We start from the raw sequence: 26,758 nt of genomic DNA, 5'->3' as shown, positions 1-26,758 counted from the left end.
GGATTATTCCTACGCCAATACCTCTTCACTTATCTAATCAACGTTGGAGAAACAAGAATGCACCAAAATACTGGCTGAGAGTCAAAGTAATACACTCCTGGAAATGGAAAAAAGAACACATTGACACCGGTGTGTCAGACCCACCATACTTGCTCCGGACACTGCGAGAGGGCTGTACAAGCAATGATCACACGCACGGCGCAGCGGACATACCAGGAACCGCGGTGTTGGCCGTCGAATGGCGCTAGCTGCGCAGCATTTGTGCACCGCCGCCGTCAGTGTCAGCCAGTTTGCCGTGGCATACGGAGCTCCATCGCAGTCTTTAACACTGGTAGCATGCCGCGACAGCGTGGACGTGAACCGTATGTGCAGTTGACGGACTTTGAGCGAGGGCGTATAGTGGGCAAGCGGGAGGCCGGGTGGACGTACCGCCGAATTGCTCAACACGTGGGGCGTGAGGTCTCCACAGTACATCGATGTTGTCGCCAGTGGTCGGCGGAAGGTGCACGTGCACGTCGACCTGGGACCGGACCGCAGCGACGCACGGATGCACGCCAAGACCGTAGGATCCTACGCAGTGCCGTAGGGGACCGCACCGCCACTTCCCAGCAAATTAGGGACACTGTTGCTCCTGGGGTATCGGCGAGGACCATTCGCAACCGTCTCCATGAAGCTGGGCTACGGTCCCGCACACCGTTAGGCCGTCTTCCGCTCACGCCCCAACATCGTGCAGCCCGCCTCCAGTGGTGTCGCGACAGGCGTGAATGGAGGGACGAATGGAGACGTGTCGTCTTCAGCGATGAGAGGCGCTTCTGCCTTGGTGCCAATGATGGTCGTATGCGTGTTTGGCGCCGTGCAGGTGAGCGCCACAATCAGGACTGCATACGACCGAGGCACACAGGGCCAACACCCGGCATCATGGTGTGGGGAGCGATCTCCTACACTGGCCGTACACCACTGGTGATCGTCGAGGGGACACTGAATAGTGCACGGTACATCCAAACCGTCATCGAACCCATCGTTCTACCATTCCTAGACCGGCAAGGGAACTTGCTGTTCCAACAGGACAATGCACGTCCGCATGTATCCCGTGCCACCCAACGTGCTCTAGAAGGTGTAAGTCAACTACCCTGGCCAGCAAGATCTCCGGATCTGTCCCCCATTGAGCATGTTTGGGACTGGATGAAGCGTCGTCTCACGCGGTCTGCACGTCCAGCACGAACGCTGGTCCAACTGAGGCGCCAGGTGGAAATGGCATGGCAAGCCGTTCCACAGGACTACATCCAGCATCTCTACGATCGTCTCCATGGGAGAATAGCAGCCTGCATTGCTGCGAAAGGTGGATATACACTGTACTAGTGCCGACATTGTGCATGCTCTGTTGCCTGTGTCTATGTGCCTGTGGTTCTGTCAGTGTGATCATGTGATGTATCTGACCCCAGGAATGTCTCAATAAAGTTTCCCCTTCCTGGGACAATGAATTCACGGTGTTCTTATTTCAATTTCCAGGAGTGTATATATCTTTAAACAGGGTGAAGGACAATCAACTACTGACAATATTTTTATACTGCAACTACTTACAGAAAAGAGACGAGAGTTTAATATGGAAACCCGTCTTGTTTTCGTGGATTTTCAGAGAGCATACCATGGTTGAATGGGGTTATCCATCTCACCTCATAAATGCTATTAAATGTCTATACATAAACACCGAAGTTGTTGTAGATATGGGAAATATAAGAACAAGACCACTGAACACAAACAGAGAGGTACGACAAGGATGCTGTATTCCTACAGCACGCTTCAGTACTATCACAAATAGCAACCATTGAACATAAACGGAGCTCTTTTAGATCGTGACACTAGACCAAATGTAATTTTATGTGCAGGTGACTAAATTCTGATTAAAGAGAATGAGGATACCTTCAGATGGGAGTCTGTATGTTGCAACAGATAGCTTCATATTACAATCTAGCATTGTCCATAGATAAAATGAAAGTGATGGGATACCAGGGAAGACTACGAGTAAGATCTTAAACACTCTTGAATAATAAAATCAGGAAGAATAAAATTCTGGAGCAAGTGAAACATTTAAAATATCTCGGATGCGACATCACTTACGAATATAACTATGACGTGGACCAAAAATTAAATAACTTTAGTTCCATATGTGGCACCATCGCAAAACGTATCCACCGAATAAAGCCAGTAAAGAAATCCAGCTGAAGTTTTGTAAAACAATAGCATTAACAACTCTTACTTGTAGATGTGAAGCATAGATAACAACAAGACGCCAAGAAAGTAAAATACAGGTTCAGGAAATGAGATTTGTGTGAGGATCTACAAGGGAAGATCGAAAAAGAAATGAAGATACAAGGAAATATTTTGAAATATATAACCTAAAAAAAGATGAAATTCCACAATTTCAGAGCCTTTACTGGTGTCACACAGATATAATTTTATGTATATAGGCTGAAGCGGCGATTGAAAATTTGTACGAAAGTGGGAATCGAAAGTGGGACACCTGCTTACTAGGCAGACGTGCTAGCCAGTGAGTCGCCTTGGGACAACGGCTCACACGGATTATCCGGGCTCGCCTCCCTCCTGTATCCAAATTCTCAGTTCCGGCCGAGTCTACCTTCATGTCCACCTTACACACGAACAGAATTGCCGAGGCTATCCGTATTCTAGAATTGTTGTTGTTGTGGTCTTCAGTCCTGAGACTGGTTTGATGCAGCTCTCCATGCTACTCTATCCTGTGCAAGCTTCATCTCCCAGTACCTACTGCAGCCTACATTCTTCTGAATCTGCTTAGTGTATTCATCTCTTGGTCTACCTCTACGATTTTAACACGCCACGCTGACCTCCAATACTAAATTGGTGATCCTTCGATGTCTCAGAACATGTCCTACCAACCGATCCCTTCTTCTAGTCAAGTTGTGCCACAAGCTCCTTTTCTCCCCAATTCTATTCAATACCTCCTCATTATTTACGTGATCTACCCATCTAATCTTCAGCATTCTCCTGTAGCACCACATTTCGAAAGCTTCTATTCTCTTCTTGTCCAAACTATTTATCGTCCACGTTTCACTTCCATACATGGCTACACTCCATACAGATACTTTCAGAAACGAGTTCCTGACACTTAAATCTATACTCAATGTTAACAAATTTCTCTTCTTCAGAAACGCTTTCCTTGCCATTGTCAGTCTACATTTTATATCTTCTCTACTTCGACCATCGTCAGTTATTTTGCTCCCCGAATAACAAAACTCCTTTACTAATTTAAGTGTCTCATTTCCTAATCTAATTCCCTCAGCATCACCCGACTTAATTCGACTACATTCCATTATCCCCGTTTTGCTTTTGTTGATGTTCATCTTATACCCTCCTTTCAAGACACTGTCCATTCCGTTCAACTGCTCTTCCAAGTCCCTTGCTGTCTATGACAGAATTACAATGTCATCAGCGAACCTCAAAGTTTTTATTTCTTCTCCATGGATGTTAATGCCTACTCCGAACTTTTCTTTTGTTTCCTTTACTGCTTGCTCTATATACAGATTGAATAACATCGGGGATAGGCTACAACCCTGCCTCACTCCCTTCCCAACCACTGCTTCCCTTTCATACCCCTCGACTCTTTATAACTGGCATCTGCTTTCTGTACAAATTGTAAATAGCCTTTCGCTCCCTGTATTTTACCCCTGCCACCTTCAGAATTTGAAAGAGAGTATTCCAATCAACATTGTCTACAAATGCTAGAAACGTAGGTTTGCCTTTCCTTAATCTTTCTTCTAAGATAAGTCGTAGGGTCAGTATTGCCTCACGTGTTCAACATTTCTACGGAATCCAAACTGATCTTCCCCGAGTTCGGTAGCACCTCAGTACCTATCGTAAAAGTCAGATCTGTATGAGACCAGTAAAATCTTTGAAATTGTGTAATTTCATTTGTATAAGTACCTGCACCTGGGTTTCAGACTGGATCCCTCATTCACGTTCGATGCTAAGGTGCTATTCCAGAACATGGAGAGCCTCGGCAATTCTGTTCGTGTGTAAGGGGGGAATTTTAAGTAGACTGGGGCGGCAGTGAGAATTCGGATGAATGATGGAGGCGTGCCAGGGTAATTCGTGCAGTTGTGTGAACCGCTGTGCGAAGGTGGACTAATGGCTAAAGCACCTGCCTAGTGAACGGGGTACCCAGATTCGAACCCTAGCCTTGGTACAAATTTCGCTCACCACTTCGGTCCGTAAAGACAAAAAATAAAGGAAAATAGGAGAAAATGGAACTTATAGGCAGAGAACATGGAGAAATATTCGTGGTAAACACTGAGTTATAAATGCACAGGAAGAGGAGACATAGGAAGACCATACAACAGATGGAGTCTCATAAGAGGCAATTTGCCAAATACGTGAAGTGAAGAAGGAGAATCGCCTACAAAAAAATGGTAAATCTTCCGAAATTAACGTATAGTATCGCTATCAGTGGTATCTCTTAAGCACTTCAAAAATCTTCTCTTAATTTCAATTACGGCCGGTGTTACGTTGGTTATTGAAACAGGAAAATTGTCGCGTCCGGAAACTTTCCCTCTTGTCATTGCATATCTCGAGAACTATTGCACACCTGAAATGAAATATATATAAAGTGAAATATATTTAAAACGCAGTCTACATTATCATAAGAAGATGATGGGAACAGTCTGAACAGTCTGACTTAGCATCACAACAGGAATGAGAAAATGGTCGAAATAAAGTCAAAAGCACAAGATTTGATGAAAGTAAGACGTTTATTAAAGGATAGCATATAATATTTTTTGTTTAGGGTTAATTTGAATTTTCATTTATTTATTTATTTATTTTTGCTTTAAAATTTTCGCATATTGGCACTATATTTTCTGTAGATGTAAAGTAAAGTGTGCTATACTGGAGTTTTAAGTTCTTTGCGTTCTATGTGAGTAAGGTATCTAAAATCCTATGTAAATTGTTTATTACTTTAAATAATTTCTAATGACACTTTGTATTAAAAAATATGTTCATGTCTATGTAAATTAGACAATTTAAGAAATGGTCATGCTCAGGAACAATGTAAGAAATAGCTGTTATGTGAAAGCCAGTGAGCTATTGTTTGAAACGTAAGTGGCTCTGGGGAGTGGAAAAGGTGGCAAGGATGAAGAGAAAGCGCGGGAAGCAAGTCACACAGTCTGTAGGCAGCAGTCATCGAGGCAACAACTTTGTGGAGCAGGAGATGCTTTGGCTGCAGATTTGCACAAAAATGCCTCGGATGAAGACTGCAAACGGCTTACGGCGTAGCTGCGTGTTGCTGGACTACTGTATGTAAAATTTAACGACGCCAAGAAAAGAAACTGAGCCCATACAGCAAGATACTACCAGACCGTACTATGGGTAGTGTAGTCGTCGTAATTGTTCGCTACACCCAAGCCTGCAGCCATCAGACAAGATTCTTTTTTTTTTTGTATTCTTACTTTTGTACAACGTGAACCATTAATTTAAACTGACTTTTAATAATCATTCTTGAACTTCAAAGAAACTGCTTCACCCTGTTATTTCATCCTAATCATATACCTATATAGAGTTCCCTTCAGGTGTTTGATTAATCCGAGTATCCTGTTTTACACACTTATGAAGTGCCAAGTTAATATAAAGAGGCACCATTTAAATTGTTTTATTGTAAATAATAAAAAAATTTTCATAACCATTGCGAAGTCATATAGTAAAAGTTGCTTACACGAAAGTCAGAGTGAAGCCAAGTTACTGGAATCTGTTAAATGACTATACGGAATTAGTTCAAAGAGTAATAGCTTTTGAAAGTAAATTCCAGTAAGAAAGAGGTTTTCTTGAAATGAAATGTTCAGTATAAAAATGTGTGCTTTAGTATCTAAGTATTTTAGTATTTAAGTTTGTTCATTGCTTTTGTGAAGGTCCCCTATGGCCAAGTTTTTCTGGCTTCGTTGAAGTTATCTACAGGGCTTTTTCTCTTTTAAAAACATAATGTATATGGGTTTCATCCAACATTGTTTAAGTGGACTAATATTTATTTTAGGAACCAAATTAAACAGAAGCAAAAAGTAGGCAAAATTCATACTTCTTTTCCAATACTTCACTGTTTCATTGCCTGGATAGGCTGGCGACCGTTAGGATATGTTTTAAACCACTAAATGAACGTGGAACTGAGTTATCCTAGCTTCAGTATAATATTATTCATACTGCGTTTCTATGTAACCGCTGGGGAAGATTTTAGGAAAAGAAGTGAATGGTCTGATTTACTTATCCATTAGACGGAACACACGGTGAAATCCTGTAAAAAGGGTAACTCTACTGATTAGCCTTTCCTTTAAATAGGACTATCCTCCCGTAGTGTACTTTATTTGGAAGCTAAATTTTAGTAAGAGGGTTATACGTGGCAACTTAGGGACTAGGTTTCTGTTATTTAGGTAAAAGCATACTAAATTACAATGTAGTGTTGGGGTTATAACTATACACTGCATCAGACAGTGGAAAAACACCGCTTGATTCAGTTTCAGACTGAGTGGAACTTGTAGTGACCGATATTATCAAGTCTTCGACGCACTGTTGTAACGCTGCTTCATTATTCCACGCTTCCTATACCTCTTCTCTCACATGAGCCACTACCTTTTACCAGTCTTCTGATATTACTTTTTTCAAGTGCCTGCTTGAAAAGGCGTTCTATTTCCGTCAAAGTTTTTTTTTTTTTTTTTTTTCCGTGCAGCAATATGACATTTAAAATGAGCCCAAACCAGTTCTATTAGGTTGAAGTGGCAAAGGTAGGGTACAATCTGAACACTGTAGGCTCGTATTTTGTGCTCTTTCAGCCACAGTGTATGCTGGGTTCCTTGGATTGTGCTGTGACACAAGTTCTAAACTCTGTCCTTGTCAAGTTACTGTCAGACCGTATGTTACGTCTCTCTAGAGAGCAAACGAAGTCGTTCGTTGCTTTTGTGGATGCCTTACCTTCAATAGCCGAATGATGTGGAGCGCTATCCACAGAAATTATTAAGTTTTTTTTTATTAAGTTTTGAAGCATAGTATCTTCAAACTATCACACGAAAGTATTGTGGTTCATTTCTTCGTGGTAGATGGAGGTCTTGTTTAAAATGCATAAAAGCAAACAATTAGAAAAGAAAACTTGTGAATTTCTGGTATGTGCTACACTTATTCTTGTAACGCAGACGATGTACTGCCATGAAATATGTGTGGCCCTACATGGCGCTATATGAGTGCCGGATATTCCTTTCTGAATAGTAGCATGTATCTAACGAGGAATCGCATCTTTTTCAAAAGAATTGTGATTCGTGATCCTCTTCTCGAGGCGTGTATTCTTCCCAGGTGCCTTTAATTTAGATGATTCGCCTGATTCCTCTTTCACAAAATTCCCCTGACTGATTCTTATCATCGATACTTCGGTCATTTGTAGGCAGCAGCACTTCGCTCCACTACTTAATCGAAAGGAATCAGAGGAGTTCCTCGATACCTCTCTCTCAAAATAGTCACGAATTCGAGAAACGGACTGTGTATAATCGCTCCACCACGTCCGAAATTTTTTGAAAGTTTTTTATGTTTTAAGTCGGCCTAAGTTGATCCCTGACAGTTGCAGAGGGCTGGCTGCGGCAGGATTGCAGGACTGCCTCAACTAATAACGCAAATGCGGTATCGTAAATGCCCCTATGACAAAGCATCATTGTTGTCATAGCTCTGTAGACGGATACTGTTGGCGCCTACAACCATTAACGCTTCGCAATTAATAGCTGGCAAAAGCACTACGAGCTGTCAGGGACTGTTTTATGCCGTCTCGACTGTAGGAGTGTGTAGCCTCGGTCTGCCCCTCTTTCGGGAACTTTTATCACACATCGTAAGGGACACTAGGCTAAATGTCATCCAGATCTGTCATCGCATCGGTGGTGGCAAGGCAGTGGGAGCCAACAGTGCCAGGCTCCTATTGGTTTATTTGGCTGAAGCCGTGCAGCCCGCTAGCTGTCAAGCTACAACCTGGCGCATTTCAAAGGTAGATCATAAGGCCAGGTGGAACATTTTCCTTAATTCATTGGTCAATCTCGATGGTATCATCCAGAATGGAGTCTTAATTGATAATGTCATTGGGTCAACATAGAAAAATGTTGCGATCGTCTGTTAAGGCAATGTACATTGAATTGTCAATTGAGTAACACTTGCTCCTGCACCAACATGGGACTCTGTCTTCAGATCTGCCTATAGTGCTTGTGATAGGACGTGGACGTCCAGGACCTTTGCACCTACTTGTGGTGTCCCTGTCCTTCGACCTCATCATGTAAATGTTCACAACAGCGTCACACGAACAGATGACGACCAGCTTCGCTGTTTCTGTGAGGCTTCGTTCCCATGCAATAAAAATCTGCCCTTCGACAAAGTCTCTTATCTCAGTGCTTTTCGCATTATGCGGCCTGTATCGTCGCTACAGCGACCCCTATTCGCATCTGCTCCGCTTGTACAAGGTGTTGGGTTATAAGAGCAGAACAAGTGCTGGATTTGCGATCATTGGTACCTTATTACACATTTGTTAGTTGTTTTCTCTGTGTTAAACAGTTTTCCCACAAACACGTCACATAATAAACTACCTGATGTTTTCTGAACAGTTGTAACTGTAACAGTAAGTGGTCTACGCCTGTCAGTATAAATAACTATTTTGCCTCTATGTATCCACCTGACCCGCTTCCCAGCGAAAAAGAGCATTGTCCACATGCTTTAGTTACATGTATTTGGAAGTACTATACAACCTAAATGCATACTGCTCCTAATAGCCATAATTATTAGCAGGAAAATGAAATAAATACTGATCTAATGTTGTCAAGTACACTGTCCTCAGTCACCAATAAAAATACTGGCACTTATGGCCCTTCCACTCTATATAATTTCCTCACGCTACCATGTGTGCACCGTAACACCATGTGGCATTCAGCCTTGTGCTGGGCAGTGATAATAATAATTTGTATCATTGATGTATGGTGTTACTTATTCTACTGCTGTATTAATATTGTAAATTTTCTTGTTTCAGCCGTTCTTTTTTCTTAGTTCCCAAAACTTTCTTATTATATTCTGTGAGAATGCTTCGAAGTCTGTAATCAGATTTTTGCTACTCCATTTCAGTCAGCAGTATCTTATCACTGGAGTACCATAAAGTCCACATCACTGTGTTATGTCAATTTTTGCAGAAGGGGGGGGGGTTATTTGTTTCTTACAATTCCTGACGTATTTGATCCTTAAAAATAACAAATAGTAGCGATGACGGCCCATAATCATGTTTAAGTCACTAGTTAACTCGTATGGTATCTAGAATGAATTTTTCGTACTGCAGAGGAGTTTATGCTGATATGAAATTACTTGGCACATTAAAACTGTGGACTGGGATTCCAACCGCGGACATTTGCGTTTCACAGGCAAAGGCTGTGCCAACTGAGCTACCCAAACACGACTCAGGATCCGCCCTCAGAGCTCCATTTCCACCAGTAACTCACCTCCTACCTTTCGAACTACACAGAATGTCTCCATACAGGATAGAACTCCTGGAAGAATGGAAAATGGGGGGACATGGCGGACGATTCCAGAATGGATTTTTCACTCTGTAAATAAATGTGTACTAATATGTGATAAGGGGAGATGGGCGGAGGGACAGAAATCGAGTGGAAACCGACAGGAATAAATTTATTTGCAAGCAGTATCGCACAAGATTTACTGACAATTGTTTTGCACACAGTTAAATTTATTTTTCAATCCAAAGATCAACAGGCCACCTATTTAAACATCACTGAAGAAAATTCAAAAATGATGACAGGAAAGGCACAGGGCGTTGCAACACACAGCTCTAACATCTGTTTTAATCAAAATATCATTAGATAACTTTATTTTTGAAGAATTGCTGAGGAAAGCTCAGAACCAGGAAAACGAATTCGCTGAAGGTTACCAGAACCAGATGGCATGCAATTTATGTATCATCATTATTTGGCAAGACTGTGCCGAAGGCTACTCACTGCATTTACAGAATTTATAGTCAACGTGCATTCATAATAACAAAACAATTTAACAAACACATTAGCAGATTAAATGGGCACACAATAACTGTACAGCTGGAAGCTCTTAATTAAATAGAAGGCTCTGTTATTCAATTAGAGTTGTGCTACTGATCCTGTTTTAATGGAAATATACAAGCAGAAAATTCCGCTGGAATGAGAGATTAAATGATTTGCGCAGAAGTCAACTTACAGTATTATATTCATGACGAGTAACAAAAAAATACAAAAGCTGGTGAAATGCCAAGTTTCAGCGAACTGAATGTAAAATATCCTTGATGTGTCGGCAGCTGGGCCAACACCTTGTAGATAGAGGTGGCTTAACAGGCACGCTAGACTAACGCAGACGGGCGTGAAGTACTGGAACAGGATACGTAATTAATGCTATGAAGAAAAGTATGTAGCTGGTACAATACTTAACTTTATTTATCCTTGTTGTGAATACAGCATTCTTGATGAGACATTTCATACGATAACTATCAAACTATGTAAGGCTAATGGCGCCTTGCTAATTCGTAGCCATTAACTTAGCTGAAGGCTATTCTGTCTCTCGGCTAATGAGAGAGAAAGGCTTCGTACCTCTAGTCGCTAGCTCTGTCGTCCGTACAACTGGGCTGAGTTCGAGTCAGTCTCTCGAGACCTGCCTTGTGGTGGCGCTAGGTTTGCGATCACACAGTGGCGACACGCGGGTCCGACATGTACTACAGGACCGCGGCCGATTTAAGCTACCACCTAGCACGTGTGGTGTCTGGCTGTGACACCACAATCCTATATAAAAATAATTTTATTTTCTTTGTAATAATGTTCAAAATGCAGTCACCATAGACAGCTTCCGCTTACTGATGAGAACTCAAATTTATAATGGAGAACCTGATTTCCAGACATCAGCCTTTCACTAGTTTATCCGCTCCGGTAACATCAGTTAATCTGTAGTTGAAATGGCCGACCAGCAAAACCTTCAAATTCATGAATACAAGCCAGACAACAGTGAACAGGATTACAAAAGGTAAAACACACAGTTAAACAAACACAGGCTTAAAATATACTCTGTTGAACTCTATAGAATTAAGGCTGCAAATTTCGGTGAAGTTTATATATCTAGTTAGTACAAGTAAGTCTTACTGATATGAAACTTCCTGGCAGATTAAAACTGTGTGCCCGACCGAGACTCGAACTCGGGACCTTTGCCTTTCGCGGGCAAGTGCTCTACCAACTGAGCTACCCAAGCACGACTCACGCCCCGTCCTCACAGCTTTACTTCTGCCAGTACCTCGTCTCCTACCTTCCAAACTTTACAGAAGCTCTCCTGCGAACGTTGCAGAACTAGCACTCCTGAAAGAAAGGGTATTGCGGAGACATGGCTTAGGAAAAGGTCCCGAGTTCGAGTCTCGGCCCGGCACACAGTTTTAATCTGCCAGGAAGTTTCAGTGTTATTTATGTCCGTCAGTCGAACTTCGATTCCCTGCGCCGACGGTCCGATTGCGGCCGCCGAACTGCCGGTTGCGGCCGCCGACATTCCGACATGTCTCCGCTATATCCTTTCTTTCAGGAGTGCTAGTTCTGCAAGGTTCGCAGGAGAGCTTCTGTAAAGTTTGGAAGGCAGGAGACGAGATACTGGCAGAAGTAAAGCTGTGAGTACCGGGCGTGAGTCGTGCTTCGGTAGCTCAGATGGTAGAGCACTTGCCCGCGAAAGGCAAAGGTCAGGAGTTCGAGTCTCGGTCGGGTACACAGTTTTAATCTGCCAGGAAGTTTCATATCAGCGCACACTCCGCTGCAGGGTGAAAATCTCATTCTGGAAGTCTTACTGACTTGAACCAGAAGATAATAGGACAATTGAACTGTAGTATCCCTTTTTTGCTTTAGCATTTTTTTCCACTCGATACTGAAGGTGAACAAGCTGTTATTCCGGAGACGATAGCTATGAATGTCAGGCATGCCGAAACATTACCAATAAGCCTTGTTAACCAACGTCGATAGACTTTGCTCACCGCGAAATCTTCTGTCGCCCATAACCTGTCCACATTCGTTACAGAATCTGACCAACATTCATAAGTCCAGGTCGCCATCCGTTCTGAAAAACAAGCTGCTGGCTTGAAAATCAACGCTAACGTCTCTAACTCCACCGAGCCGCCTCACAACCAGCGTCCAAGCCGAATCCCGGTGTTGTGACAAGCCAGCAGCCTCGGGCGAAACTACACAGTCAGTTCAGTCGGTAACTCCTTCTCCTCGCCGGCGGAGCCGCTTAAGTCGCCTTCCACAGCCATGTCCATTCCCGACTGGCCCAGAAGTCCTAGGAATCTCATATCAAAGACAGGCGAGCGTAATAACTATAGACACGCGCTTTCACGTATCAGAATGAAAATTCCTGACAGAAGAAGTTTTGTACTGGACGCTACACGAAGCTGAAAGCCTTGCCTTTCGTGGGCATGTGCTCTGACAACTGAACAGGCGGTCCTCAGTCTGTGGCTAAGCCATGTCTCCATAATATCCTTTTCTCCAGGAGTGCTAGTCCTGCAAGTAACACAGAAGAATTTCTGTGAAGTTTAAAGGGTAGAATAGAGGTAATAGCTGAAGTACAGCAGTCAGGGCGGGTAGTGAGTCATGATTGGGTAGCTCAGCTGGCAGAGCTCTTGCCTGCAGAAGGCAAAGGTTCCAGCTTCAAGTCCCAGTCTGGCATACAATGGTAATCTTCCAGGGAGTTCCATCTCATATGAGTCTGTGTAAATTCATGGTCTAGTTTTTAAAAAAACTATAGGTCTGGATAAGGTTTTTATCGTACTGGCGTATTTCTAACTATAACTTTCTAACATTCGTTTTATAGTATGTCTTTTTCCCTTGCCACAAGACTTTTCAAGATCTGAAACTAGCATATGTAGAAAACGAATTCTATTAGTTTTATCAGTAGTCTGTTGTAGAGGGTGACTCAGCTGCCCCACCGACATCGTTTTATGCAGCCCGCAATGTTATATCTGACATTCAGAAACCACACTCGAAATTTTCATATTCTGTCGGTCGCTACGTGTAAGTTATTAGTCCTACTGACAAAACTAAAAAGGAGCTTTTTGTAGGAAATTTCATGCAGTGAGTACTGCATGGAACACTGGAATACGTTTTCCATAAACGCCGTAGTTTCCGAGTTATTCCTGGAAAACGTACAAAAGTGGCCTCCAAATTCAAAGGGGGAGTGCCACGAACAACGTACTAGAAATCCTGACTGGTGAAGGATGAGTGTGGGGACGGAGGTGCGTTTCTTTCTGCAAAGATACGTGACCTATGACTATACAGAGTGTTAAGAGTATAACTGCAGATATTTCTGTTGGTGACAGAGGACAGTGCCCTGGACAATATTACATCAGTGTTTACTTTGTACTCAGACTAATAATTATGTACATTTAGAGTAGTATGCTTTCAGGTGGGCTAGTTCCTCCAATTACTTCGCAAAAGCAAGCCATTAATGCTTATCCTCCACTACCAGGCAACAAGACGAGTACTGAAGTGTGGACGCAAAGCGGATAGTCCTACTGACAGGGGTATTACACTTCGTGGTGCAGTTATAACAGTGCAGAAAACATCAGGTAGTAAATTTCGTGACGTTTTTGCTAAGAGACTGCTACATAAAGAGAAAAAACGACTAAACCACTGTGTATATGTTAAGATACCGATATTCAAAATATCTGTACCTGTACACCTAGACACACTATATACATGTACATCCTTTCATAAATCTCCTGGATTTTAAAATAAATAAAAAATTTAAAGTCTGTTCACCCATCCAGATTTTAACAATTTATGACCAACATAAGATTTGACAGCAAACAAATATTTCAGGTTGACAGGTTATAAACTGAAGCGCCAAAGAAACAGATAGGTATGAGTATTCAAATACAGAGATACGTAAACAGGCAGAATGCGTCGCTGCGGTCGGCAACGCCTATGTAAGACAATTGGTTCAAATGGTTCAAATGGCTCTGAGCACTATGGGACTTAACTTCTGAGGTCATCAGTCCCCTAGAACTTAGAACTACTTAAACCTAACTAACCTAAGGACATCACACACATCCATGCCCGAGGCAGGATTCGAACCTGCGACCATAGCGGTCCCGCGGTTCCAGACTGAAGCGCCTAGAACCGCTTGGCCACACTGGCCGGCAGACAATTAGTGTCTGGCGCAGTTGTCACATCGGTTACTGCTGCTACAGGTTATCAAGATTTATGTGAGTCTGAACGTGGTGTTATAGTTGGTGCACAAGCGCTGGGACACAGCATATCCGAGGTAGCGATGAAGAGGAGATTTTCCCGTATGACTATTTCACGATTGTACCGTGAATATCAGCAATCCAGTAAAACATCAAATCTCCGACATTGCTACGGCCGGAAAAATATCCTGCAAGAACGGGACCAACGACGACTGAAGAGAACCGTTCAGGGTGACATAAGTGCAACCCATCCGCAAACTGCTGCAAATTTCAATGCTGAGCCATCAACGAGTGTCAACGTGCGAACCATTCAACGAAACATATCGATATGGGCTTTCGGAGCCGAAGGACCACTCTTGTACCCTTGATGACTGCAGCAAACAAAGATTTACTCCTCGCCTAGACCCGTCAACACCGAAATTGGACAGTTGATGACTGGAAACATGTTGGCTAGTCCGACGAATCTCGTTTCAAATCGTGTCAAGCGGATGGACGTGTACGGGTAAGAAGACAAACTCATGAATCCACGGATCCTGCATATCAGCAGGGGACTGTTCAAGCTGTCGGAGGCTCTATAATGGTGTGGGGTCCGTGCGGTTGCAGTGATATTGGACCTCTGATACCTCTAGATATGACTGACAAGTGACACGTACGTAAGAATCCTGTCTGATCACCTGCATCCATTCATGTCCGTTGTGCATTCCGACTGACCGTCAATTCCAGCAGGATAATGCGACATCCCACACTTCCGGAATTGCTACAAGGTGGCTCTAGAAACACTCTTCTGACTTTAACTACTCTGACAAGTACCAAGCACATAAACATCCTGTTTGACCACCTGCATCCATGCATGTCCATTATGTATTCCGACGTATTTGGGCAATTCCAGCAGGATAATGCGACATCCTACACGTCCCGAATCGCTACAGTGTGTCTCGAGGAACACTCTTCTGGGTTTAAGCATTTCCGCTGGCCACCAAACTCCACAGACAGGAACATTATTGAGCATAGCTAGGATGCGTTGCAACGTGCTGTTCAGAAGAGGTCTACACCCCATCGTACTCTTATGTATTATGGACAGCCCTGGAGGATTCATGGTGTCAGTTACCTCCAGCACTACTTCATATATTAGTCGATCCATGCCACGTCGTGTTTCGACACTTCTGCGTGCTCTCGGGGTCCCTACACGATATTAGTTTGGTGTACCAGTTTCTTTGGCTCTTCAGTGTAGCATTCAGGTGAAAATGGCTACAAAGCAAGAACTACGCAGCAATGAAAAAGACAATATAAAAGAATATTCTAATCCAAGCTATGTCATAGGTGCGGCAGATTAATATTATTCAAGAAATTAATTTCTGCTGCGGAACGTTTTGCAATTCAAATACCAGAAAACTCAATATACGGAGCTATGCGACTTGTTCATCACGCATGATATGGGACATACCAGCCGCTCTGTGTCAGACTGAAATGTACCGTGCAATATTTTAGAAAGGCGTTTTGAGAATCGACGAAATTTTCAAATATCTACGATGCTGGTCCTGCCTTTGCATGAAATTTCAGGCGAAGCTGTTTAGATGAAGGGCCGCTATTCTGCCAACGTATATAGTACTCGTACAAACGGCAAAAATGTTTTACTGTAAGCAGCTACAGGAGGAGCTGAGCAAGAAGGCGTGAGAAACTGGAGTGTGGCCAGAGTAATGTGAAGTGGGTACTTGACTTTCGAGAAAGAAATATTTTTTTCGACACTTACTAATAGATATAGTTATAGGATTTTCTACAAAAGTTGAGAAGTTCTAGAGAATTTCACGAAGAAAGTACGAGTAATAACACTCGCCTAGATTTTAATCTTGTATAAATAATATTTGCCAACTTTTCAAACAAAATTGTGATCACAGTGCTGAATAGCTTCCCAAGACTTCTGCATGAAACCTTAATGACAATTTTTGTACATACAATATTTTATGAAATAACTGCAGTAATTAGGGACCCGCTTTCACTACTAATTTACTTGGCACCAGACTTTCTATAAAGAAACATTTTTTTCTCAGTTCTTCACTGAAAGCAATAACATCACGACGGTCTTCTTTTACTGTTCTGTAAACATGTTTCGATGACATTTCCGATATCGACAGCGACCATGGCATCCGAAAGTTATTGGAAAATGTGCGTATGGTATATTTGGCCGACAGTCCCAATTCGGTGAGTTCGGTCGCCGGGTGTAAGTAATTTTATTGGACACTACTTCGACGAGTTGCAAATCGATGATGATATATATATATATATATATATATATATATATATATATATATATATGTGTGTGTGTGTGTGTGTGTGTGTGTGTGTGTGTGTGTGTGTGTGTGTGTGTGTGTGTGTGACTGGAGAGAACCTCCGACAACGTCAGAAATTGAACCCGGGTCGCCGTGACCGAAAGTGAGCAATTTTAACCGCAAAACTGCAGACAGTTTCAGCTGGAGTGATGGAATGCCTTTATCGTCGATCATTTCAAATTATTCCAACCCGAGAAGACGTTTCAGTTCTAGTAAGTGGCACATTATGACCACAGAATCTGCGAACATAACCATACTGCTCAAATGAGAGTGAACAGTATTGCTGCCTGTAGACTGAGGTGACAAAGGTCATGGGATAGCGATATGCACATATGCGGATGGCGGTAGTACCTCGTACACGAGGTATAAAAGGGCGCAGCATGGAAGAGCTGCTATCCGACGGCGAAAATTAACAGACATTCAATGGGGACAGGTAGTTGAAACTAGCCGCATGGGACACTCAGTTACGAAAATCGTTATTGAATTCAATATTCCTAGCTCCCCAGTGTCAAAAGTTTGCCAAAGCTACCAAATTTTAGGCATTACCTCTCACCTCGGACAACTCAGTGGTTGACGGCCTTCACTTAACGAACAACGGCGGTCGTGTGGCGTTGACAGTGCTAATAGACAAGCAACAATGCTTGAAATAATCGAAAAAATCAATGTGGGACGTACGACGGATATATCCTTAGATCAGTGCGCTGAAATTTGGCTTTAAATTGGCTATGGTAGCAGATGGCCGACGCGAGTGCCTTTGCAAACAGCACGACATCGCCTGCAGCGCCTCTCCTGGGCTCCTGACCATATCGGTTCGATCCTAGACGACTGGAAAACCGTGGACTGGCCAGATGAGCCCGGATTTCAGTTAGTGTGAGCTGATGGCAGGATTCGAATTTGGCGCAGACGTCACGAGGCCACACACCAAAGTAGTCAACAAGGCGCTCTACTAGCTGGTGGTGACTCCGTAAAGGTATGGACTGTGTTTACATGGATTTGTCAGGGTCCTCTGATCCAGGTGAACCCATCATTGACTGAAAATGGCTATGTTCGATTACTTGTAGACTATTCATGGACTTCATGTTCCCAGTCAGCGATAGAATTCTTATGGATAACCATGAGCCATGTCACTGGGCCATAAATGTTCGCCCTTGGTTTGAAGAATATTCTGGACAATTCGAATGAATGGATTGGCCAACCAGATCGCCCTACATGAACCCCCGTTGAACGTTTATGGGACATAATCGAGGGTTCAGTTTGTGCTCAGAATCCTGCGCCGGCCTCACATTCGCAATTATGGGCCACTATAGACACAGCATGGCTCTATATTTCTGCAGGAAACTTCTAACGACTCACTGTAATCTTCAGTGTATTCATTACCGTGTTTGGAAACATGCGAATACAGAAGCTTATGGGCATAAGAGATTTTCGGACACGTGTAACAATATGCAGCGGATTAGCAGCTGCAAGTAATGTTGTTTTAAGTCACACAAGGCAGTAGCTTAGGAGGTTGCTCCACAGGAATAACACCGACACATACGTCTGCACTGGTCAATGGTTGCATTGCTGTAAATTTAATAATTAGTATCTTACAGGTCTTGAGAGGAACATTGTCAAAAGATCTGAGGACGAGTCCCTGTCGCAATCGAATACGGTAAACATTGACATCGATTAATATCTTGGTGAGCAGAATTTTTTATTTATTCTTTACGTGGCACCATAAACTACCACACAGTCTACTAAATAAAAGTTGCATCTCTTCTATATGAAACAGCAATTAATGAAATGTTGTCTGCCATTTCTTCTTAAACATTATTGATACATTTGACTATTGCACACCTGTGTGTCCCTATTTACCACGCGACGGCGGGCTCGCAATTCACTGCTGTGTGCCGCTTAAACAATGCCACCTGCAGCCGCTACAGCGCTGCTTATTGTTATGTAACGTTATACCCTTCCCCAACCGGCAGGCGTTGTATGGTCATCACACTAGTAGACACGCAAGTACCTGCAGCTACTTTTCTTTCGAAGTTCGCAGTACAATTATCAGCCGGCCTCTGTGGCCGAGCGTTTCTACGCGCTTCAGTCGGGAACCGCGCTGCTGCTACGGTCGCAGGTTCGAATCCTGCCTCACGCATGGATGTATGTGATGATGTCCTTCAGTTAGTTAGATTTAAGTATTTCTAAGTCTAGGGGACTGATGACACCAGATGTTAAGTCCCATAGTGCGTAGAGCCATATGATTATCAGTATGGAAGATGTTACAACGACCAAGGCTAGGGTTAAAATGGTTCAAATGGCTCTGAGCACTATGGGACTTAACTTCTGAGGTCATCAGTGCCCTAGAACTTAGAACTACTTAAACCTAACTAACCTAAGGACATCACACACATCCATGCCCGAGGCAGGATTCGAACCTGCGACTGTAGCGGTCGCTCGGTTCCGGTCGCGGGTTCGAATCCTGCTTCGGGCATGGATGTGTGTGATGTTCTTAGGTTAGTTAGGTTTAAGGAGTTCTAAGTTCTAGGGGACTGATGACCTCAGATGTTAAGTCCCATAGTGCGTAGAGCCATATGATTATCAGTATGGAAGATGTTACAACGACCAAGGGTAGGGCTTCTGCTCATTAGAGTAGTTACGCTTACCGTAAACAGAGAATCGAAGGAAGGTGTTGCTACGCGGATACGCTTACGCGAGAAGTGCAATAATTGCAAGGGGAAGATGTATTCGAAGAATGGGGTTTTACATGTCCGAAAATCTCTGTGGAGCACCTGAGGAAGCAACTCCAGAAGTGAAGAAGCAACTGGCGAAGAAAATGGCTCGAGGAGACACTATCCAGCTATCCGAGGTACACGTGGATGAAATGGGGGCCTTTTATAGTAAAAGTTTTGATTTTATTATCTTAATTCCTCAGACAATACGGAAAGAACCTTATAAGTGTAGTCAACAATGGAGAAACTAAGAAGAGCCCAAGAATCGTCCTCAAATTGTTATTCATGAAGATCTCTTAAAATGGATGACAGCAGTAGTTTTCTTCTAGAAGACGATAGATTAGCGGAGAGGATAGTCATTTTTAGTGTAAGTAATGGAAAATAAAGCTTCAAAACGTCTTCCATTTTTTTATGGATGGGACATTTAAGAGCTGCAGCAAGTAGTTTGAACAAAGTTACATCAGTCGTACAGACTTAGGAGGCACGAGTGATTCTATTTGTTGTGTTTGCCCTGCTCCCTATAAGAAGAAAGTCCTATATTTGCCTGTTTCGTCAGATTAGACAATCTACTTCCTCAGGGATTTTGAGACAGTTGCGATATCGATCCTTTGTGAAGTTTTTTCCTCACGTGAAGTAAGTATACGTTATTTCCATATGAAGAAGGGCTTATGGAGAAAAGTTCAAGATCTCGATCTAACAGATGAACCCCATCAAAACGGAGATTCAAAGTTTCAAGTCAGCATGGAATAACGCTGCATTAATTGTAAAACCGGAGAAAGTAAGTAATTGCTAGCTTGAGATTTATGAGCAACCTCCAGTTAACGAAAGACTCCGTCTTTTGACTACTTTATGGATAACTGGTGAAAGAGAATGTGGATTTTCTATCAAACGACGCATGTTGTGAAAAGCGGCACAAAAAAATAAATAATATTATTGGAAGTCCTCACCGTACAATCGAGTGTTTGATGGAATGCTTGAAGAAAGCAGAGGAGCTCACAAATTGCATGTACATGAATCTGAATGACTCTTAAAGGAAAGAAGAGAAAGAAGAAATACTTGAAGCTATATGGCAGAATAGAAAGAACTGTAAAAAAATATGAAGAGATGGCAAAATTAGGTCCTACTTCAAAACGGAACACATTCAGGAACTGGACTAAGATGTATGTGTAAGTAACATGTTAAAAAGCTACGAAAGCCACCGAGTCCTCGCACATTATTTGATTGAAATTATTAATCATATTGAAAAGACATATCAACGTTAATATTAAGTTATATTAATAAATAAAGTATAATGTGGTTCTAGTATAAAAATGATGAAGCCTAAATAACAAGAATGTTAATGATTTGCAGTTGCTACCAGTGATTTCCCATGGTTAGTAAAGACATTTAAAAATAAATATCATACAGTTTACGAAATCTGTGTTTGTTTCCTGTACCACTTAAATATATCCTTGTAGTGGCCTATCCTTGAATCATTTTTTTATAGGTTTACTTTCCGTATTTTTTGAAATCCAAAAAAAAATTTGTATAGTTTTGTCTAGTTGTTGGTCTCTGTTTAATTTTAATTATATTTATATTTGTTCCTTATGGACAGTTTTCTGTATGTACACTCTTGTCTACCTTGTAAGATAAGTCAAGAGAATCATTACCACCACGAAATTGCGACCAAAACTGTCATGGCGTTGTTTAACTTGGGAAATGCAAATTGTTCAAATAACAATTCACATTCTTTAGTACATAAAGAAACAGAAATTATTCATTGGCCTCAGAATATGTCTGAAATAACACTATATGCATGCATAAATATCTTCATCATCATCATCATCATCATCATCATCATCATCATCATCATCATCATCATCATCATCATTTAAGACTGATTATGCCTTTCAGCGTTCAATCTTCATACTAAACAATTTAAAACAAAAGAAAAACCTAGTTCTTCAGACAATTTTTGAATCGTATTTTAACACAAAATTCTTTGGGAGTGTAAGCCCATGCAATAATAATTATTTTTAACACTTCAGAATGTGGCTGATAAATGAAACAATAAATATTTAGTTTATCACATTAAATTACAGCTGCAAAGGACTGCTTCCATTTCATTTAATGATCGTATTTATGCAGTAACTGGTGGTCTTTAAAATGCATGTCAGTCACATGAAATTATCAAAGATGTTTAAGGAAACTGGATATCCAACGGTACTTCGTTACGTGCTGATCAAAATCGAAATCTGTTTATATTTAAGACTTTAATAACTATTTGCTTATACAGGGTGCCGCAGAAATAATGACCTGTTGTCAATTGCGCTCCATCGTGTTCGCGGCCACTACCAGAAAAATGTGGTGTCTGCACATCTCCGGCAAGCCCTGCTTTCCGCTTATCTCCATGTCCACATTTCTCTGGCATCCTTCTTAGTTAATATGTTCTTTGTAGTCTGATTGCTACCTACTTCTTTACGAGGAAACTTTAAAGACATTGAAACGTCCGCTAAATCCGCTGGGCAGAACAGGTAATTAGGATTGTGGGAAGGGCCAAATAATGTTGGGGTCAGTTTCACCTTCTAATTGTAATTTATTGTAATTTAATAACACATTTACAAAGAGGCACATAGCCAAACCTTTACCAAATGCAGCTCTTTCATGACTGAAAGCCTCCAAACAAGAAATCTTAACAAATGAACACGATAAAATCCAATTATAATAGCAATAAAATAATTTTAAAAAATATCTACCACAGCTAAGTGGAAAGCCTAAAAGCAAAGTAGATACAACAAACTTACACAAGGTGCAATACCAATGGCTGAAGGCCACAATTAAGTTTCAAATTTTTAAAATGTATTACCATGACCTTTCAATGGCAGAAGGTCGCAATGTTTAAGCTTGAAAGAGAATTTTAAGGATAAGGTTGCAAGGCTGAAAGCCCACAATTAATTTTGCAAAATTTTTAAGAAAGAAAAAAATAAACATAAGCCTTAAATTTTAAGTAGCTGAAAACAGATAATTAAACACTGATGGGAAAGACAATAAAGACAACGGCATTCAAACGCCTCCAGGGGGGTCGGTCGGCCCTCGTTCACTTAAGCGAGACAGGTGGTGAGCCCAACTACACTTGATCCATTAGCACCCAACCAGGGTGCTTATTCTGTGTCTTTCCACCATTGTGCCGATCGTTTCGGTACTCAAGAGCACCGAACAGTCTAGTACTCGAATTAGAGTCTCATCATTATTCAGTATGCATTTTGGTAGCGATACCGTTCGGGTCTAGAGAACCAAAGCGCTGTTGTCGGTTCGCGTCGCGCAAGCCAATCAAAAGCAAACGGCCGCACATCCGCGCATGCGCACTGCAGCGCGCACAGTGCCAAGAACACAAAGCAGCTAGCAGACGACACGGGCGCGCTAATCTTCGCAGAACCGAACTTGCGATTTCGCAGTAAGAAGTGAAGCTAAAATACCAACGGAAATGTCGGACGAAAATGAGGTTAGTAGGTTCACAGTTCAGTGACACTGAAAGAGCGTTAAGGATTCCTATTGTGATTGTCGTTTATGGGTATTTTATTTGAAACAAAAACAGCAACCCTGGGTATGGAGAGGCACTTATTATTGAACAGTTTTGGCCAGTATTTGTAGCCTGTATTTGCCTCCTCCTTAACAGTATCAGGCGCGGTATATCCATTTTCATGATACTCAGCTGAATGCATAAAAATTTTTACAGTTTCCCTGACCGTATGTTTCCATGCATTCATACAAACGATAGCGTTTTTGACTATTCTGCAGATTGTCGTAAATTCCGCATTATGTCATCTTATTCTCATTCACACTGACATCGTGTTTTGGATTTTACGTTTCGGAAAATGAGTTAGGAATAGCGTGTAGTACCACATTGCACTACTCCATCTATAAAAACATCCCAAAAATTGATTGAGAGTTTCAAAGAATAAAAAGATAAACAGAATGTGGTTATAACTCGCTCCTAGAGATCCAAATGATTAAGTAGCCCATTTCCCTATATAATACGTCAACGACTTCGGTCTTAAAAACAAAATTGAAAAAACACGTTTTCGAGAGCCGCTGCAGCTCGTCGAAGTTTATAACATGCATATCATGAATGAACATGTTTCGTATTTGGTGCTCCAGTCTAAAAATATTACGGCGGAGATCTTTTATCTCCGTCTACTGTTGTTGAGGATTCGATCGCAGATAAAAACTTGTGACAAGCAAGATTATGAAGATGACTGCTGTTAGTTACAGTCCCAGTAATTTAAGTTGTGCTCTTAGATTCCTGTCTAACCGCATACTCAGAAATCGCTACATATTCGGAAAAAATGGTGAATTATTTCTGACAGCAAACAATATAAAGGTCACGGTCGGTTGTTTCACACACAGCAATTTCATCTCCAACAATTTCATATTTCGTATTTTAAACACACAGAAGTCACGAAATCATTACTGAGGAAGTGCGCTCTTACACGTAAGTAAATTGTAGAAAAATCTTAACTTACACGAATAACAATGTCTCAGAACGTGTTGTATATATGAAGAGGAAAAACAGTTTTTGCACCCATCTGTGCGCGAACCTGTGTCTTTACGTGTAGCAATCCCCCACGCTAACCGCCTTTTTTTTTTTTTTTTTTTTTTTGTAATCTCATTTTGTTCGTTTTCGTTTGTTCTATCTGCTCGGGGTGGGGCGGACGTCGCAAGACCCCCGTTTCAGTTCGTCGTTGACCCATTAACTCAGTTTCTTTTATTACAGAGGGCAGCAAACCCTCTGACCGAACACGCTGAGTTAGCGTGCCGCCTACCACTTGGCTATGCTAAACAATAGCTATGCGTGGTTGAATGCTTGTACTATTTCTTAGGAATGTAGGCTGACTTCGTTGCCAAATCATGCTGTGTAAGTCAGAAATCCGTAATAGTTTGGAAGGTTTCTAATATCAGGCTTCACATAACTGCTTCGCATTGTTACTTGAAAGTTTTAAACACGTTTCTATAATTACTATCCAAACCATTTGTGGGAAAAAGTACACAAAGTCACTAGTAATGTCAGTTTACACTCATGTAATATACGAGTACGTAAGCAGAGCCGATGTCTTGCTATTTAATGATCTTTAAACTCTTATTTGCATTAAAAAAACACGTTTTGAGAGAATATTGACCGTTTTCTTTTTGGATGTAATCATTCACAGTAACAACATAACCTACCCATATTTATAACAAAGAAAAATACTCTATAATGAACTCACTTTCCAACCGGATGCGTCACCTGGTGATACTTTAGTAACACAATCACTAAATCCAAAGGTAAACCTGCTAAATATGTTTAAAATAACAAATTATAGGTGTACACAAACCACAGCTCACCGATCGACAGGGCCAAACCGAAATCCGAAACCTCTCGGTACAATTGTCGTAAAATCGGTGGGACGACCGTTCGGTAACAGGTCTCAGAAGTTTCCTGAATATCATATTTCGATAAAGAACCGAAAATAACGTCACTACCGAAGCAAACCAACTACACCGATCGATATGAACGATACAGAATAGGGCCCCAGGGGACAGCCACAGACCGACCGACACAACGACTTGCTTCCCATCAATTAGTACATGAGAACTCAAACAGAAAAGGTTACAAACGTGATAATCCACAATGGAGTACGTATTTGTTGTCGAAATTGCACACCATGTTGGACAGCGACAACAGGTGAGGAAAGGACGCTGCCAGAAATTACGTTGGTCGCCAGGGCAGGTAACTGGAACACTAACGGCTACTAGGGAGAAAATTCCGCTGGTACACTTGAATTTGAAACACGGTAATATAGTAGTTAACTTCAGCCAAAAGAAGATTGCCTTAATTTACGTCAGTACTCAGGGCACCTAACCAGAACACTAACGGCCACAAGGCAGAAAATTCCACTGGTGCACTCGAATTGTAGTCATCCAAAATAGTTGATTGCACTATTTCAGCAGTAGAAACAGTGTTGCTCACAGGGAAACCTGTCCAACAGCAAACCACTGAAACGAACCACCACAACATGAACGGACGTGGCTTGGGTAGTTGAAACTTGTACTCAACTTTGAAGTCCTTGGTCGGTGAACCACGAAGCTCGTAGCGATCGGACAGCTCCACACACGCTCCGAGACTGCGCAGGGACCGCCAGCGGACCCAGCCAACTGCACCGCGCAGAGATAACTTCCCTCATCCGCAACAACCGACCGACTGCCTGCAGACCCCCTAGCCAGAAACTATATGCACCAAACTAAAGATGGTACACGACGCAAATATCGATACACATCACTGCTGCCACACGTAGAAGAAGAACCACGACGTAACCGCAACAAGGGCGGGAAACCAAACAGAGATAGACAGCGAAGTTCACTAGAACGCATAGTTGGGAGTAAAAATGGCTCAGACATGTCACCAAAATTTTAGCTTTTTCCTTTCACAGAATTAGATGATAGTTTCTGTTTAGTATATATTCTGGAACTGGTGTCTGGCCCTGATCGTCTTCCAAATATGAAAACAAATTTTCGCTGCCTCCAGTAAATGAATTAAAGAGCGCCGCGAATTCGTATCACAGCATCTACGAAGTACTAAATATTATTGAACGCTTGGCATTTCAAATTAAACGTATGTTACTACGATCGTTACAAACGCTACAAAATATACCTTGAAACGTCCCCTTAGAAAAATTATACAAGACTGTGCTTAAACTGACACACAGTATTTTTAGCGCAACGCAATCTGACTTTCAAAAATCCCTACAAAAGAATGGCCCTGACTAACATTAAACCATACGTTTCACAAATCACTTACCTCACAAAAATCTTCGTTACTCGAACTACTGCAATACAGCGAGCGCCACTACTGCCAGCTAAATAAAAGATTCAAACTACGGAAGGCACTAACTACTGATAGGCATAGTTAGCAAATGAAAGATTTTGATAGAGAACAAACAATGTATTTACCTTAATAGTGTTCAAAGTCATAATATATATAGCAGTTCATGACATCCAGTCTTACAAATTTCTAAACTCCGCCATTTCTCTCCCCACATCCATCACTGCTGGCGGCTCACCTCCAACTTCGCAACGCTACGCGCTGTTAACATCCATCTGCCCAACACTACAATGGCAGACAACAATACAAACTAGCCACAGACTGCACACAGCACAGCCAGTGATTTTCATACAGAGCGCTACATGGCGTTACCAATAAGAAAACCTAAACAGACTACTTACGTAGCCCCCATGCTCCCCACAAAAAATTTTACAAATTGTTTTGGGCAGTGCCCAATACAGATTTGAAAAAATTTTTCATAATCATAATTACAATAACGAAGAAATCAAATGCACACACTTATTGATACAATGTTGGTCAAAAGCTAAAATTTTCTCACAGTCCATAAAGACAGTCCTGATCGTTCATCACAGTAAAATTGCAGTGTTTTTCTCAA

Source organism: Schistocerca nitens, chromosome 7 (assembly GCF_023898315.1).
Source record: "Schistocerca nitens isolate TAMUIC-IGC-003100 chromosome 7, iqSchNite1.1, whole genome shotgun sequence".
Classification (NCBI taxonomy): Eukaryota; Metazoa; Arthropoda; class Insecta; order Orthoptera; family Acrididae; genus Schistocerca; species Schistocerca nitens.
This window is presented reverse-complemented; position numbering follows the sequence as displayed.